Source organism: Pinus tabuliformis, chromosome 6 (assembly GCF_031772625.1).
Source record: "Pinus tabuliformis cultivar Carrire ecotype Pingquan chromosome 6, CPIR1, whole genome shotgun sequence".
NCBI lineage: Eukaryota > Viridiplantae > Streptophyta > Pinopsida > Pinales > Pinaceae > Pinus > Pinus tabuliformis.
In genome coordinates this window covers 1,854,613,223-1,854,624,438 of record NC_142292.1, presented here as the reverse complement: position 1 = coordinate 1,854,624,438, position 11,216 = coordinate 1,854,613,223, and the positions used below count along the sequence as shown (strand labels likewise).

General features: G+C 38.7%; 1 pseudogene across 1 annotated transcript in view; it reads left to right on the top strand.

Annotated features, from left to right (window-relative positions):
• The first annotated feature begins 394 nt into the window (after positions 1 to 394).
• Positions 395 to 11,216, top strand: part of LOC149266446 (heat shock cognate 70 kDa protein-like) — a 16,125-nt pseudogene continuing 5,303 nt past the window's right edge. Inside the window, exons 1-4 of the transcript XR_016252871.1 lie at positions 395 to 782; positions 883 to 1,078; positions 1,230 to 1,788; positions 8,239 to 8,418. The product of XR_016252871.1 is annotated as a heat shock cognate 70 kDa protein-like (transcript). The remainder of the gene's footprint in view (positions 783 to 882; positions 1,079 to 1,229; positions 1,789 to 8,238; positions 8,419 to 11,216) is intronic.

Sequence of the window (11,216 nt, the reverse complement as noted above, 5' to 3'; positions counted from 1 at the left end):
CATCCTTTGTACATTCGCCAACAACACTCTGATTATTTCACGCATCCTGTGGTCCAGATTCATTGGTTCTGAGTTGGCTTCACAAACTCTAATATTGGAATGTAAATTTGAAGCTAGGAGTAGATCCCCAGTTAATTTGCTATCAGAGGGACTGCCTGCGGCGTTTGTATTGTTTTCTGGCCCTTGGAATTGGACTTCACTGACTTTGCGTGAATGGAAACACCAAGAGAGCACATTGAAGAGATTCGGAAACCAAGTTCAAAGAAAACCCTGTTACAGAAGAATTGCACCAAGCAGTCATGCTTTTGTCTGCAGAATTATACAGCAAAGATGTTCATTTTGTAATGGTGGTAACTCATCAGTTGGATGGAAAGTGCCAATCCAGGGATAACTCATCAGTTGGATTGAAAGATGTTCTTTATTTGTATTTTTGTTATCATGTTCAGTTGGATATGGAGCACTTTTAGCCATCCAGGGAATTCCTCCGCCTCCTCCGCCTTGGTACACTACTCCCATTATATATAACCGCTGGAATCGGAAGCACCTGGACATTGAACGACGTATAAATCTGTAATACGAGATGACGGGTTCTTATTGCTCGCTGTCGTGGATTGTAGGGAATTATCATGATGATATCTCCATTTCTTGGGGGATGTACGGACTTATTGGTCCACGCCGGGTTTCTGGGGAGTCTTTATTGCTAGCCATTGTGCGAACGTGGGTAAATGTTTGTTAACGGAGGCTTCTTCGGAGTTTTATAAAGAAAATAAAAGAAATAAGAGGTAAATTGTTGGTTAATGAATTTCGTTCGGAGTCTCCTTTTCTTTCGTTCTTGATTGTTATTTTTTTTTTTCCTTGACACTCTTGAAGTTTTTTAAATAGATGAGGAGGTGAATTGGCGAGGTCTCTGCCAGATGATAGTTTCAACTTTAAACTCCTACGATTTAGCCCATGCACTGCCTAGATTCAGTTAGATTTGGCACCAAAGGGAACAGGTGAACTCATCGGAGGGAGTAGAAGCGGGCTATCCTCCAGGCATTAGCTAGGCGACCCCATCGGGCCTTTTGCTCTATCTTCCGTGAGATTTCTCCCTATTACTTTTAAACAAAGTGAAGTTATTCGGTAGGGTTTCCTCATCTGCATCTTAAATCTGTTATTCATGGTTTTCTTTTTGCTAATGTGTAGGAGCTTAGTTTGAAGGACTGCTATTTTTTCTTGGGATAAAGCAGTGACAGCTTTGTTCCTTGGTATAATACAAACCTCTGAATCCCATAGGTGCGTGCAATGAGTAAAGGCAAGGCAATCGGCATTGATCTTGGAACAACTTACAGCTGCGTAGCAGTTTGGCAGCATGATAGAGTGGAGATTATTGTTAATGATCAGGGAAACCGAACCACTCCATCCATTGTTGCCTTCACTCCCTTTTGAGAGATTTGTTGGAGATGCAGCCAAATACCAGATTGCAAATAATCCCCACAACACCGTCTTCGATGCCAAGAGACTTATTGGAAGGCGGTTCACTGATTCCTCTGTGCAGAGTGACGTTCAACTATGGCCCTTCACTGTTGTCGCCGGAGACAATGGAAAGCCTGTTATCCAAGTTCATTATAAGGGCGAGAGGAAGATGTTTGCAGCCGAAGAGATCTCTTCGATGGTATTAATTAAAATGAAGACGACACCCGAAGCATACCTAAACTCTGATGTCAAGAATGTCGTGATCACAGTGCCGGCCTATTTCAGCGATTCTCAGAGGAAGGCTACTAGAGATGCGGCCAACATTGCCGGTCTTAACACCTGTTGAAATATTAATTTCAACAGCACATTTACTGCAGCGTGGTTTGGCAAAACCACCCAGACTTCCCCGCACCACCATTAGCAGAAAGTTGTTTTCGTCAGAGGGCCTCTGACACAATCCGTTGCTGCCACGCGTCCAGTGTACAACTCCGAAACCACCAATTCCCCGGACATTAAACTTTGTTTGAGTTGTGTGACTTGAGCTTGCGAATTGCGTCCAATCAAGTCAATGGACAAGGATCTTCTTCAAGTTGAATGAACGTTTTTGGTTTCACCGCCGGCTTTAACTTTAATGCAATAAATGAATCTGTCATAGGTGTAGGTAAAGATTTTAAATTTTCATACGACATGTAATATTATATCCTTTTTGTTAACACATAAAAAATGTATGCGATATAGTTGTGTGTAGTGTATATAGCATATGGGATGAAAAGAGAAGGGGTGCGCAGCAGCGAAGGAGAAAAATAGGAGAGCACAACAGTGCGATGAGATGAAGAAAGACTCCCGACAGTGAATGAAATTTGAGATTCTTCTTACATGTGCTTGTAGGTGTTTGTTGAAACGAATGGGAATGGAATGTAATTTTTTTTTGTAATGTGAAAACCCAGGAATGTAATGAAAAAAAATTTCACTCAAAAGTGAATGTGAAAGTTTTTTTTATATTATAGCAGTAAACCCATGTAATGAATTTTTACTTTTACAGCAGTGTGTAAAATGTTTTCACACCAGTGAATGTAAATGAGGTTTTTACACACCAGCAGTGTAAAATCTCAGGAGGAGACAAAGTTTTATTTTTGATTGGTTGAATGTATTTTTGTTAAATCCCTCTGAGTGAAAGAGGAAGAAATATGTATCAGGCAATTTTATTTTAATGAATACAAGCATTTTCTGGGTATGTAATACTCTGTTCTCAGAATTTTTTTTTAAGCTTCCCTGTGCAAAAGATCCTGTGGAGAGAGAAACAGAGCATTGCCTCTGTGTTGAGTTTTATTTGTGTGTTTTTGGGATTTTACCAGAAAAATCCCCAACAGTGGTATCAGAGCAGATCCAGGCTCTTTGAAGGTGTAAAGAAGCTGAAGGAAGGTTCCTTTTGTTGCAGCGGTAAATCCTCTCCAGCAAAGTGAAGTCTCAGGCAAAAGGATCCAGGTATTTCTCAGACTATTTTTTGTGTTGCTGCTGAAGAAACAGTCAGTTTGTTTTAAATATATAGTCAAGGATTTAAAGGCATAGCTGAGAATGCAAGGGATGGCTAGCACAAGCATTAGTATGGGCATGTTTAATACCCAGCTCCCACAGTTTAATGGGAAAAACTATGACTATTGGGCAATAACCATGAGAGCCCTGTTTGTCTCACAAGATCTATGGGAACTTGTTGAGGATGGTTTTGAAGAACCAGCAGATGAAAATCAGTTTAATAGATTAACTCAGGGAAAGAAGGATCTGTTGAAGAGAAATAGGAAGAAGGATTCAAAAGCCCTTGTGTTTTTGTATCAAGCTGTGGACCAGAGTGTGTTTCCAAGGATAGTAGCAGCCAAGACATCCAGAGAAGCATGGCAAACCCTCAAGACAGCCTATCAAGGCATGGAGAAAGTGAAGACAACAAAATTACAATTGCTGAGGAAAGATTTTGAGAACCTGTGCATGAGGGAGTCAGACAATATTGACTCATTCTTCACACATGTAATTGGTCTGGTCACACAGATAATGACTCATGGAGAAAATCTTGAAGAAAGGAGGATTGTGGAGAAAATATTGAGGGTCCTACCCTCAAAGTTTGATGTGATTGTCACCACCATAGAAGAGACAAAGGATCTCTCAAACTTTTCAGTTGATGAGCTACATGCATCACTGATAACACATGAGCAGAAATGAATACTCACCTCTAGAGCAAACCTTCAAGACCCAGATGTCCTTTGGAAGAGGAAGAGGTCAAGGCAGAGGAAACAAGAGAGGAAGAGGCAGAAGCCAGAACAGAGGTGGAAGGAACAGTCCAGGAAATGCTCAAGGAAGGGGCAGCAATCCAAATCAGAACCAAGGCCAAGGTAGCAGCCAACAAAGAGGACAACATCATGCTCAAGGACAAAGGTATGAAAAATCCAATGTCCAATGTTATTACTGTAAAAAATATGGGCATTATGCCAATGAATGTAGGAAAAAGCAGCATGATATGAGTAATAAACCAAATGCAAATGTCACTAGAGAAAACATCAGTCAAGATAATGTGTTTTTAGCTTGTAACATGGCTGAAACAAACAATGAAGACATATGGTTTTCAGACTCAGGTTGCAGCAACCATATGACAGGAAACATAGCCCTGTTTTCAAACTTGGATCAGAGTGTGAAATCAGAGGTCACACTTGGGACTGATATCAAAATTTCTATTATGGGAAAAGGAGAAGTCAAAATATTTACAAAGAAGGGTGAAAGGAAAACCATAGCAGATGTCTACTATGTCCCTGGAATGAGGTGTAACCTCTTGAGTATTGGACAACTTGTCCATAAGGGGTACAATGTTTTCTTTGTGAATGATGTGTGCACTATCATGGATAGAGCACCCAGCAATCGATGCATTGCTGAAGTGAAGATGACAAGGAACAGGATGTTCCCTCTTAGAATCAGGGCAGATTTGAAAAACAAAAATGTAATTGTTGCAGTTACCTAAGAGGCTTTCCAAAGTGTGCCAAAGGATGAAAATTGGTTGTGGCACTTGAGATTTGGACATCTCAACTTTGGAGGTCTTAATTTGTTGAGCAGGAAAGGAATGGTAAGAGGATTACCATTGATATAGAAACCGAACAGCCTTTGTGAAGGTTGCATATTGGGTAAACAACACAGAGAAAGTATTCCATCAGGGAAAAGCATAAGGGCAAAGGCACCCTTAGATATTGTCCACTCAGATTTATGTGGACCAATGCAAACCCCATCATTAGCAGGCAACCAATATTTTCTAACATTCATTGATGATTTTACCAGAAAGACTTGGGCTTATTTTCTGAAGAACAAAAGTGAAGTGTTTGAAAAATTCCGAAATTTCAAAGCACTTGTGGAAAACCAAAGCGGGCTTCATGTCAAAGTTTTAAGAACTGATAGAGGAGGTGAGTATATCTCCAAGGAATTCCTACGGTTCTGTAGAGAAAATGGAATTCATAAGCAATTCACAGCTAGGTACACCCCGCAGCAAAATGGAGTTGCTGAAAGGAAGAACAGGACCATCATGGATATGGCGAGGAGCATGTTGAAGGAAAAGCATTTGCCAAATGATTATTGGGCTGAAGCTGTACATTGTGCAGTATATATCTTGAATAGGTGTCCTACAAATGCAGTGATAAACAAAGTGCCGGAAGAAGCATGGAGTGGGAGAAAGCAAGGAGTCACCCGCATGAAAGTTTTTGGATGTGTGGCCTATACACACATTCCGGATCAGCTAAGGAGGAAGTTGGACAGCAAAGGGGAGAAATGTATTTTCATTGGATACAGTGAGGAATCCAAAGCTTACAGGTTATATATCCCATCCACCAAGAAGTTTTTTGTCAGCAGAGATGTTCAGTTCATTGAGGAGGAAGCTTGGGATGGAAGCATAGAGAAAACAGTGAATGTTAAAAATCTGTTTGTCTCATGATGAAGATGATGAGGAGATGGCTGAAATACATCCCCAAACAGCAGCGCCAACACAAGGACAGCAAGGAACACCCTTGAGGATAAATGAAAGTGTTTCTCCAAGCACACCAAAATGAGGAAATTCAAGTGCATCTTCAAGAACTTGCACACCAAATGAAAGAGGTAAGAAATTCAGAAACTTAAGTGATATTTATGATGAAGGAATGAATTCCTTGTTTGCTTTGTATTGTCATGTTGATGACCCTATTCATTTCGAAGATGCAATTAAGGATAAGAAATGGATAGAAGCTATGGATGAGGAGATCAATGCCATAGAGAGAAACAAGACATGGGATTTGGTTGAGCTACCAAAAGGTAAAGAGGTCATAGGAGTTAAATGGGTCTACAAGACCAAGTGAAATGCTGAAGGCAAGATAGAAAGGCACAAGGCAAGGCTGGTTGTCAAGGGATACAAGCAGCAGTATGGAAGAGATTATGAGGAAACTTTCACACCGGTTGCAAGAATGGAAACCGTGAGAGCAGTGCTATCCATAGTAGCTCAAAATAAGTGTAAAATTTACCAAATGGACGTGAAGTCAGCATTCCTAAATGGAGTGTTAAAGGAAGAGGTTTACATTGAACAACCTCTAGGCTATGAGAAGAAAGGTGAAGAGCACAAAGTCTGTCGATTGAAGAAAGCTCTTTATGGGCTAAAGCAAGCGCCAAGAGCATGGTACAGTAGGATAGATTCCTATCTACTGGAGAATGGATTTGACAAATGTGAGGGAGAACCCACTGTCTACATCAAAGAAAAGGATGGAAAATTGCTAATTGTTGTGTTATATGTTGATGATGTAATTTTTACAGGTAATGATGACTACCTCATTGAACAGTTCAAAACAGTCATGAAAGAGGAATTTGAAATCACTGACATGGGTTTGCTGAGATACTTCTTAGGAATAGAAGTATATCAAAATGAAAATGGAATTTTTATCTCACAGGCAAAATATGTAAATGAACTGTTGGCAAGATTCCATATGCAAGAGTGCAAGGCAGCAATCACTCCCACAATAATGGGATTAAAACTCAGCAAAGAGGACAACAGCAAGGATTTTGATCCTAGTTTGTACAAGAGTATAGTTGGAAGCCTAATGTATTTGACTGCAACTAGGCCTGACATAATGTTTGCTGTTAGTTTAATTTCCAGATTCATGGAGAGGCCAAAGGAAGCACATTGGCAGGAAGCAAAAAGAATTCTGAGGTATGTTAAAGGTATTAAAAGTTTTGGTATCTTATATAATGTCTCAGAACATTCAGATTTAGTTGGATACACTAATAGTGATTGGGCTGGAAGTGTAGATGATCGGAAAAGCACTTTCGGTTATGTTTTTCACATGGGTTCAGGAGCCATTTCATGGGCTTCTAAGAAGCAGTCCATTGTAGCATTGTCTACAGCAGAGGCAGAATATGTGGCAGCTACAGCAACAACATGTCAAGCAGTTTGGATGAGAAGAATGTTGAGGAGCTTAGGCCAAGAGCAGGCAAAAGAAACGGTGATTTTTTGTGACAATAGCTCAGCTATTGCATTATCCAAGAATTCGGTGTTTCATAAGAGAACGAAACACATCGACACAAGGTTTCATTACATCAGGGAATTGGTGAGCAATGGAGAAATTGTCTTAGAACATTGCAGGACTTAGGAACAGGTTGCAGACATTTTGACAAAGCCATTGGACCAGAAAAGCTTTGAATTTTTGAGGAAATGTTTGGGTATGACTGATAACCCAGCAGTTGAAATTAAAGGGGAGTGTTGAAATATTAATTTCAACCGCACATTTACTGCAGCGTGGTTTGGCAAAACCACCCAGACTTCCCCGCACCACCATTCGCAAAAAGTTGTTTTCGTCAGAGGGCCTCCGACACAATCCGTTGCTGCCACGCGTCCAGTGTACAACTCCGAAACCACCAATTCCCCGGACATTAAACTTCGTTTGAGTTGTGTGACTTGAGCTTGCGAATTGCGTCCGATCAAGTCAACGGACCAGGATCTTCTTCAAGTTGCATGAACGTTTTTGGTTTCACCGCCGGCTTTAACTTTAATGCAATAAATGAATCTGTCATAGGTGTAGGTAAAGATTTTAAATTTTCATACGGCATGTAATATTATATCCTTTTTTGTTAACACATAAAAAATGTATGCGATATAGTTGTGTGTAGTGTTGACTTTTGATATAGCATATGGGATGAAAAGAGAAGGGGTGCGCAGCAGCGAAGGAGAAAAATAGGAGAGCACAACAGTGCGATGAGATGAAGAAAGACTCCCGGCAGTGAATGAAATTTGGGATTCCTCTTACAGGTGCTTGTAGGTGTTCGTTGAAACGAATGGGAATGGAATGTAAATTTTTTTTGTAATGTGAAAACCCAGGAATGTAATGAAAACAAATTTCACTCAAAAGTGAATGTGAAAGTTTTTTTTATTTTACAGCAGTAAACCCATGTAAGGAATTTTTACTTTTACAGCAGTGTGTAAAATGTTTTCACACCAGTAAATGTAAATGAGGTTTTTACACACCAGCAGTGTAAAATCTCAGGAGGAGACAGAGTTTTATTTTTGATTGGTTGAATGTATTTTTGGTAAATCCCTCTGAGTGAAAGAGGAAGAAATATGTATCAGGCAATTTTATTTTAATGAATACAAGCATTTTCTGGGTATGTAATACTCTGTTCTCAGAAAAAAAAAATTTAAGCTTCCCTGTGCAAAAGATCCTGTGGAGAGAGAAACAGAGCATTGCCTCTGTGTTGAGTTTTATTTGTGTGTTTTTGGGATTTTACCAGAAAAATCCCCAACAACGCCATGAAAATTATTAATGAACCAACCACTGCAGCTACAGCTTATGGGTTTCATGGTGAGGTTTAGTCCTCCAATAGTAAAAATACCGTCTTGGTTTTCGACCTTGGAAGAGGTACCTTTGATGTTTCCATTGTTACTGTGGAGGGAGGTAAATTTGAGGTGAAGGCTGTAGGAGGGGACACTGTTAAGCTCCATTAATTTTTGCACAATTTCTGCCTACAATTATGGAATTTAAACTGCAGTCTTTCCTTAACTTATGGAAACCAACTGCAGTAGTTTCCTTAAGTTAAGGAAATCAACTGCAGTTAATAAATTTATTGTTGGGAGCTACTTAAGTGGTCCATTACTCCATCTGGAGTTCTCTGCCTTGATCTGTGGGACATCTGACACATAGCTATCAGAAGCTTGATGGAAGCTTAGCTATAAATTCATCTGTTTGGTCCCCAAGCTTGCATCTCAATCCCCTTCAGTTTTTTTACACCATCTAGCTGAGATAGCAGAGCTTGGAAGTGCCTTCAGAATTTCTGCATTCTTTTCTTTTTGCTTGCATAGCTGGAGCGTGGTTTTCATAAAGAAGTTGCATCAAGAGTTTCACCAATGGCTGGAGGTAATTCGTATCCCTAGGCATTAAGTTTCAACGATTCATTGAATTTTTTCCGCATGCAGAATCGTTGTTATAATTATCTTTCATTTGGTATCGGAGCGGTTTATCTCTGCCTTGGTGTTCTCTCGCTGCCCTTTTGTCCTTATGTGCACCTCTTTCGATTTGTACATACTGCCTTTTATTTTGAAAATAATCAATGATTCGAATCTCGGTTGAACCTACCATTGTTTTATTGTATTAAAATGGCTGGAGATACCCGTAACCGTGGCATTTACAGTTCGGTGTGACCATCGTACTCTTATTCTTCAACACCACGCTTTAGCTTCTTTTCCAGGATCTTGTCTCATGGGCTTGCTTGTAATTTGTTTAATTGGGACTGCCTTTGGTGGTATTGACATTCGGAGCATTATTAAACTGAATCTGTGGATTTTTGGAGCCTTACCCATTTTGGTTATCAGGGTCTTGGAAGGCTTTTCTGTATTGGGTGATTCTATTTGTATGTTTTTGTTAATACTTTCTCAAGGTTGTTTTAGAATCAGTGCTGGAATGAGAACTTTTGGGTTTAGACAAGTTATCGATAGGAAACCCAGTAAAATGCTGAATATAGTGAGTTTTTTCAATAATAATGAAATTTAGTTACAAAGGAAAGAAAATGAGTGAAATATATATATATATATATATATATATATATATATATATATATATTAAATGCCATTGTCCAAGTCCTGTATCTGAGGAGATGAGCCAGGTTGCTATTTTTATTCATCATAAAATATATCAGGTTTCAAATCTGTTATGATTTCTGTTAAGTTTAAAGTCAGGCAGTTTGGATAAAAGAACAAACATTTTGACCGTATCTTAAGGTAGGCCATGATCTGGTTCAATATTTTACTTTTCCTTTTTAATGTCTCTCATAATACAGCTGAGAAGCTATTTTAATTTAATCTGTCCAGCCGTAACAGGGTAGAGTGAATGGCCATAGATAGCTTGATTGATCTAACGCCTCTTTCTCTGTTCACTTGGTGACTTCTGTTCATAACTAAACATTGTCTTTGGTCACATGTGCAAACATTTGTTGAAACTAGTATCCCAGATTTAGTATGCGGCCGAGCTCAACTCACTGAAGATTAATTTCGGATGCATGCCTGAAACGAATAGAGAATATACCTTCAAAACAAACATGAGAAGAGTGGATATTCTTCTCATGCGAACATATATGAACAATGATATGGCGATGGTCTATGGAAAATTCGTGAAAAGGTATTTGAGTTTAAGAATGTTTGCAGAGTTAATGTATAGGGATATGATGACTAACATACCCACATCGTTATTTATGCAATCACACTGTTTTTATGCAAGAGTGTGACATGTTTTAGGTATCCACTCAGAGATCTAGAGGCTAAAAGCTCTGGATACCCTGTGTGAAAGGTAAGAGGGTCCAAGTATTGTCGTTTATTTTTCCAGTTTATATGAAATTAAATTCTGAGCATTAGTATACGAAGGTGTTGAAAATGGATTCGATTGATTTGGGAACGAAATCCATTCTGAGACCATGTTGAGATGTGATCGAGCACATTGCTAGATCGAGGATGGACTGATTTGGTACAGTAGGAACTAGTTTATTTTCCAAGTCAGTTTTGAAATGGGATTTGATCGGACCAGAGACGAGTGTGGTGTAGAGTTACGATCCAACTCATTTTTGGGTCCTCCTGATCCATTTGCATTTGAAGCCAAAACCAAATGGTAGAGAAATTTTATGCCAGAACCATCACTCGTTTGACCAGGCTGCATTATATTTCTATTTTGTTTGTTTTATAAACTTAAGGACGGAGCCTGAAGTCAAAGCCAGCTAGCCTTCGAACTGCATTTGCTATGCAAGTGCAAAGTAGATCAATGCTGCTTCAGTCAATCTCCGGGTTTTGTTTATAAATTGAACAATCAATTTGTAGTCATTTTCGGTAATGCTGACTGCTTTAACCTTAATTTTGATTTTTATTACAGTTATATGGAGTTTATTAAAATGCCATTTTGACTTACTCCTTTCAGTAAACTTTATTTTTCTCTCTGGTTAAGTTTTGTTTATGCAACAAGATAATGTCTAGTGATCCATATAATTTTAATTAATTAGAGAATAGCCACAACATCTTTAATTAAATAAAATTATATATTTTGATTTGTTAGATCACATAAAGATTATTTAGACATTAAATTGTGATTAATTACACTGAATATAATAAATTTTATCCCACAGGAATTTTTATTATATTTATGTAATTAATTAGGATAAAATTTCATAACCTACCCACATGAGTTATGAATTAATAAGTTTTATCATAAAGTTTTGTTTATGCAACAAAATAATGTCTAGTG